This window comes from Arachis stenosperma, chromosome 4, assembly GCF_014773155.1.
Source record: "Arachis stenosperma cultivar V10309 chromosome 4, arast.V10309.gnm1.PFL2, whole genome shotgun sequence".
NCBI lineage: Eukaryota > Viridiplantae > Streptophyta > Magnoliopsida > Fabales > Fabaceae > Arachis > Arachis stenosperma.
In genome coordinates, this window is record NC_080380.1 from 56,878,733 (window position 1) to 56,886,117 (window position 7,385).

Below are 7,385 nucleotides of genomic sequence, written 5' to 3' on the forward strand. Positions count from 1 at the left end.
AATCAAATTTTCAAAATGTTTTCAAAATCTTTTAAATGAATTTTCGAAAATTCTCTTCCCTCCTTCCCACATCCTACTATTTATGGAGTACCACTCCTTCTAAATGCACAATTCGAACCTTATCTAATTAAAGTTCGAATTCTTCTTCTCCTTCTTCTTTCTATTTCTTTGTTCCTCTGACATTTCAAGGAATCTCTATACTGTGACATAGAGGATTCCACATTTTCTTTTTCTCTTCTCTTTCATATGAGCAGGAGCAGAGACAAAGGCATTCTTGTTGAAGCTGACCCTGAACCTGAGAGGACCCTGAAGAGAAAGCTAAGAGAAGCCAAGGCACAACTCTCTTCAGAGGACCTGACCGAATTCTTCAAGGAAGAAGAACACATGGCAGCCGAAAACAACAACAATGCCAACAATGCAAGGAAGGTGCTGGGTGACTTCACTGCACCTACTCCCGACTTCTATGGGAGAAGCATCTCTATCCCTGCCATTGGAGCAAACAACTTTGAGCTTAAGCCTCAATTAGTTTCTCTAATGCAACAGAATTGCAAGTTCCATGGACTTCCAATGGAAGATCCTCATCAGTTCTAAGCTGAATTCTTGCAAATCTGTGACACAGTCAAGACTAATGGGGTAGACCCTGAGGTCTATAGACTGATGCTATTCCCTTTTGCTGTAAGAGACAGAGCTAGAATATGGTTGGACTCTCAACCTAAAGAAAGCCTGGACTCTTGGGAAAAGCTAGTCAATGCCTTCTTGGCAAAGTTCTTTCCACCACAAAGATGGAGTAAGCTTAGAGTGGAAGTCCAAACCTTCAGACAGAAGGATGGAGAATCCCTCTATGAAGCTTGGGAAAGATACAAACAATTAATCAGAAGATGTCCCTCAGACATGCTTTCTGAATGGAGCATCATAGGTATTTTCTATGATGGTCTCTCTGAACTATCTAAGATGTCCTTGGATAGCTCTGCTGGAGGATCTCTTCATCTGAAGAAGACGCCTGCAGAAGCTCAAGAGCTAATTGAAATGGTTGCAAATAACCAATTCATGTACACTTCTGAAAGGAATCCTGTGAACAATGGGACTAGTCAGAAGAAAGGAGTTCTTGAGATTGACACTCTGAATGCCATATTGGCTCAGAACAAGATATTGACTCAACAAGTCAATCTAATTTCTCAAAGTCTGTCTGGAATGCAAAATGCACCAAACAGTACTAAGGATGCTTCATCTGAGGAAGAAGCTTATGATCCTGAGAACCCTTCCATGGAAGAGGTGAATTACCTAGGAGAACCCTATGGAAACACCTATAATTCTTCATGGAGAAATCACCCAAATCTCTCATGGAAGAATCAAGAGAGACCTCAACAAGGTTTCAATAATAATAATGGTGGAAGAAACAGGCTTAGCAATGGCAAGCCTTTTCCATCATCTTCTCAGCAACAGACAGAGAGTTCTAAGCAGAGTACTTCTGACTTAGCAACAATGGTCTCTGATCTAATAAAGACCACTCAAAGTTTCATGAATGAAACAAGGTCCTCCATCAGAAATTTGGAAGGACAAGTGGGTCAGCTGGGCAAGAAAGTTACTGAACTCCCTCCTAGCACTCTTCCAAGCAACACAGAAAAAAATCCAAAAGGAGAGTGCAAAGCCATAACCATGGCCGAATTTGGAGAGGAGGAAAGGGAAGTGAACGCCACTGAGGAAGACCTCAGTGGGCGTGCACCAACCTCCAATGAGTTCCCCAATGAGGAACCATGGGAATCTGAGGCTCAAAATGGGACCATAGAGATTCCATTGGACTTACTTCTGCCATTCATGAGCTCTGATGAGTATTCTTCCTCTGAAGAGGATGAGTATGTCACTGAAGAGCAAGTTGCTAAATACCTTGGAGCAATCATGAAGCTAAATGACAAGTTATTTGGAAATGAGACTTGGGAGGATGAACCCCCCTTGCTCACCAAAGAACTGGATGACTTGTCTAGGCAAAAACTGCCTCAAAAGAGGCAGGATCCTGGGAAGTTTTCTATACCTTGTACCATAGGCACCATGACCTTCAATAAGGCTGGTGCACGAAATTGTGATCACTACAACTTCGCACAACTAACCAGCAAGTGCACTGGGTCGTCCAAGTAATACCTTACGCGAGTAAGGGTCGATCCCACGGAGATTGGTGGTATGAAGCAAGCTATGGTCATCTTGTAAATCTCAGTCAGGCAGACTCAAATGTATAATGGTGATGAACGAAAATAACATAAAGATAAAGATAGAGATACTTATGTATATCATTGGTGTAAGAGCTTCAGACAAGCATATGAAGATGCCTTCCCTTCCGTCTCTCTGCTTTCCTACTGCCTTCATCCAATCCTTCTTACTCCTTTCCATGGCAAGCTCATGTAGGGTTTCACTGTTGTCAGCAGCTACCTCCCATCCGCGCAGTGAAAGCTAATGCACGCACTCTGTCACAGTACTGCCAATCACCGGTTTGGTTCCCTCCCCTACCGGAATAGAATCACTCTTTTGCGTCTGTCACTAACGCCCAGTAGGTTACAGGTTTGAAGCACGTCACAGTCATTCAATCATTGAATCCTACTCAGAATACCACAGACAAGGTTAGACCTTTCGGATTCTCTTGAATGCCGCCATCAGTTCTTGCCTATACCACGAAGACTCTGATCTCACGGAATGGTTGGCTCGTTTGTCAGGCGAGCACTCGGTTGTCAGGCGATCAACCATGCATCGTGCAATCAGGAATCCAAGAGATATTCACTAAGCCTCAGATGCTTGTAGAACAAGAATGGTTGTCAGTCACCTTGTTCATGGGTGAGAATGGTGATGGGCGTCAATCATCACCTTCATCATGTTGAAGAACAAGTGATATCTTGGTAAAAGAACAAGCGGAATTGAATTGAAGAACAATAGTAATTGCATTAATACTCGAGGTACAGCAGAGCTCCACACCTTAATCTATGGTGTGTAGAAACTCCACCGTTGAAAATACATAAGAACAAGGTCTAGGCATGGCCGTGAGGCCAGCCTCCCAAATGATCTACGATAGCATAAAACTCAAAGATAGCTACCAAGATGTAAATACAATAGTAAAAGGTCCTATATATAGAGAACTAGTAGCCTAGGGTGTACAAAGATGAGTAAATGACATAAAAATCCACTTCCGGGCCCACTTGGTGTGTGCTTGGGCTGAGCAATGAAGCATTTTCGTGTAGAGACGTTTTCTGGAGTTAAACGCCAGCTTTCATGCCAGTTTGGGCGTTTAACTCCAAGTTTTATGCCAGTTCCGGCGTTTAACGCTGGAATTTCTTGAGGTGACTTTGAACGCCAGTTTGGGCCATCAAATCTTGGGCAAAGTATGGACTATCATATATTGCTGGAAAGCCCAGGATGTCTACTTTCCAACGCCGTTGAGAGCGCGCCAATTGGGCTTCTGTAGCTCCAGAAAATCCACTTCGAATGCAGGGAGGTCAGAATCCAACAGCATCTGCAGTCCTTTTGAGTCTCTGGATCAGTTTTTTGCTCAGATCCCTCAATTTCAGCCAGAAAATACCTGAAATCACAGAAAAACACACAAACTCATAGTAAAGTCCAGAAAAGTGAATTTTAACTAAAAAATAATAAAAATATAATAAAAACTCAACTAAAACTACCAAAAACATACTAAAAACAATGCCAAAAAGCGTACAAATTATCCGCTCATCACAACACCAAACTTAAATTGTTGCTTGTCCCCAAGCAACTGAAAATCAAATAAGATAAAAAGAAGAGAATATACTATAGACTCCAAATTATCAATGAAACTTAGCTCCAAATTAGATGAGCGGGACTAGTAGCTTTTTGCCTCCGAACAGTTTTGGCATCTCACTTTATCCTTTGAAATTCAGAATGATTGGCTTCTTTAGGAACTCAGAATCCAGATAGTGTTATTGATTCTCTTAGTTAAGTATGATGATTCTTGAACACAGCTACTTATTGAGTCTTGGCCGTGGCCCAAAGCACTCTGTCTTCCAGTATTACCACCGGATACATACATCATAATTGGGTGAACCTTTTCAGATTGTGACTCAGCTTTGCTAAAGTCCCCAATTAGAGGTGTCCAGGGTTCTTAAGCACACTCTTATTGCCTTGGATCACAACTTTATTTCTTTCTTTTTTCTTTCTTTTTCTCTTTCTTCCCTTTTTTTTCGTTTTTCTCCTTCTTTTTCTCTTTTTTTTTTCACTGCTTTTTCTTGCTTCAAGAATCATTTTTATGATTTTTCAGATCCTCAGTAACATGTCTCCTTTTTCATCATTCTTTCAAGAGCCAACAATTTTAACATTCATGAACCACAAATTCAAAAGACATATGCACTGTTTAAGCATACATTCAGAAAACAACAAGTATTGTCACCACATCAAACTAATTAAGCTAGTTTTAAAGATGAATTTGAAATCCTGTACTTCTTGTTCTTTTGTGATAAAAACAGTTTTCATTTAAGAAAGGTGATGGATTCATATTCATAGCTTTAAGGCATAGACACTAAGACACTAATGATCATAAGACACAAACATGGATAAACATAAGCATAAAAATTCGAAAAACAGAAGAATAAAAAACAAGGAAATCAAGGAACGGGTCCACCTTGGTGATCGCGGCTCTTCCTTCCTCTTGAAGGTCCTATGGAGTGCTTGAGCTCCTCAATGTCTCTTCCTTGTCTTTGTTGCTCCTCTCTCATGATTCTTTGATCTTCTCTAATTTCATGGAGGATGATGGAGTGTTCTTGGTGCTCCACCCTTAGTTGTCCCATGTTGGAACTTAATTCTCCTAGGGAGGTGTTCAGTTGCTCCCTATAGTCTTGTGGAGGAAAGTGCATCCCTTGAGGTATCTTAGGGATCTCTTGATGAGAGGGGTCTCTTGTTTGCTCCATCTTCTTCTTAGTGATGGGCTTGAGGTCATGCCTTCTCAGTTGAACCGGCTTTGGATGCCATAAATGGTTATGGAAAAACAAAAAGCAATGCTTTTACCACACCAAACTTAAAAGGTTTGCTCGTCCTCGAGCAAAAGAAGAAAGAAGAGAGTAGAAGAAGAAGAAATGGAGGAGAGGGAGATGGCTTTGTGTTTGGCCAAAGAGGGGGAGAAGTGGTGGTTTATGAAGGATGGATGTGAGTGGTGAAGAGAAAGAGATGTTGAGGTGATTGGTGAATGGGTGAAGAAGAAGAGAGGGTGTGGTGGGTTGGTGGGGGTCCTGTGGGGTCCACAGATCCTGTGGTGTCAAGGAAAAGTCATCCCTGCACCAAATGGCATCAAAATCCACGTTTTGAGCCATTTCTGGCGTTAAACGCCGGGCTGGTGCCCATTCCTGGCGTTTAACGCCAGGTTCTTGCCCTTTTCTGGCGTTTAACGCCAGTCTGGTGCCCCTTTCAGGCGTTAAACGCCCAGAATGGTGCCAGACTGGGCGTTAAACGCCCAACTGCTAGCCTCACTGGCGTTTAAACGCCAGTGGGTTCTTCCTCCAGGGTGTGCTGTTTTTCTTCCTGTTTTTCATTCTGTTTTTGCTTTTTCAATTGATTTTGTGACTTCTCATGATCATCAACCTACAAAAAAAGATAAAATAACAAAAGAAAATAGTTAACTATAAAACATTGGGTTGCCTCCCAACAAGCGCTTCTTTACTGTCATTAGCTTGACAGAGGACTCTCATGGAGCCTCAGAAATACTCAGAACCGTGTTGGAACCTCCCAACACCAAACTTAGAGTTTGAATGTGGGGGTTCAACACCAAACTTAGAGTTTGGTTGTGGCCTCCCAACACCAAACTTAGAGTTTGACTGTGGGGGCTCTGCTTGGCTCTGTTTTGAGAGAAGCTCTTCATGCTTCCTCTCCATGATGATAGAGGGATGTCCTTGGGCCTTAAACACCAAGGATTCTTCATTCACTTGAATGATCAACTCTCCTCTATCAACATCAATCACAGCCTTTGCTGTGGCTAGGAAGGGTCTACCAAGGATGATGGATTCATCCATGCACTTCCCAGTCTCTAGGACTATGAAATCAGTAGGGATGTAATGGTCTTCAATCTTCACCAAAACATTCTCTACAAGTCCATGAGCTTGTTTTCTTGAATTGTCTGCCATCTCTAATGAGATTCTTGCAGCTTGCACCTCAAAGATCCCTAATTTCTCCATTACAGAGAGGGGCATGAGGTTTACACTTGACCCTAAGTCACACAAGGCCTTCTTGAAGGTCATGGTGCCTATGGTACAAGGTATAGAAAACTTCCCAGGATCTTGCCTCTTTTGAGGCAGTTTCTGCCTAGACAAGTCATCCAGTTCTTTGGTGAGCAAGGGAGGTTCATCCTCCCAAGTCTCATTTCCAAATAACTTGTCATTTAGCTTCATGATTGCTCCAAGATATTTAGCAACTTGCTCTTCAGTGACATACTCATGCTCTTCAGAGGAAGAATACTCATCAGAGCTCATGAATGGCAGAAGTAAGTCCAATGGAATCTCTATGGTCCCATTTTGAGCCTCAGATTCCCATGGTTCCTCATTGGGGAACTCATTGGAGGTCGGTGCACGCCCACTGAGGTCTTCCTCAGTGGCGTTCACTTCCCTTTCCTCCTCTCCAAATTCGGCCATGGTTATGGCTTTGCACTCTCCTTTTGGATTTTTTTCTGTGTTGCTTGGAAGAGTGCTAGGAGGGAGTTCAGTAACTTTCTTGCCCAGCTGACCCACTTGTCCTTCCAAATTTCTGATGGAGGACCTTGTTTCATTCATGAAACTTTGAGTGGTCTTTATTAGATCAGAGACCATTGTTGCTAAGTCAGAAGTATTCTGCTTAGAACTCTCTGTCTGTTGCTGAGAAGATGATGGAAAAGGCTTGCTATTGCTAAACCTGTTTCTTCCACCATTATTGTTATTGAAACCTTGTTGAGGTCTCTCTTGATTCTTCCATGAGAAATTGGGGTGATTTCTCCATGAAGAATTGTAGGTGTTTCCATAGGGTTCTCCTAGGTAATTCACCTCTTCCATTGAAGGGTTCTCAGGATCATAGGCTTCTTCCTCAGATGAAGCTTCCTTAGTACTGCTTGGTGCATTTTGCATTCCAGACAGACTTTGAGAAATCAAGTTGACTTGTTGAGTCAATATCTTGTTCTGAGCCAATATGGCATTCAGAGTGTCAATCTCAAGAACTCCTTTCTTCTGACTAGTCCCATTGTTCACAGGATTTCTTTCAGAAGTGTACATGAATTGGTTATTTGCAACCATTTCAATCAATTCTTGAGCTTCTGCAGGCGTCTTCTTCAGATGAAGAGATCCTCCAGCAGAGCTATCCAAAGACATCTTGGATAATTCAGAGAGACCATCATAGAAAATACCTATGATGCTCCATTCAGA

General features: G+C 42.2%; 1 non-coding gene across 1 annotated transcript; it reads right to left on the reverse strand.

Moving 5' to 3' along the window:
• Positions 1-789: 789 nt before the first annotated feature.
• Positions 790-897, reverse strand: LOC130978136 (small nucleolar RNA R71). Its single transcript, XR_009085796.1, has one exon. It is a non-coding gene; the product is annotated as a small nucleolar RNA R71 (small nucleolar RNA).
• Positions 898-7,385: the final 6,488 nt, after the last annotated feature.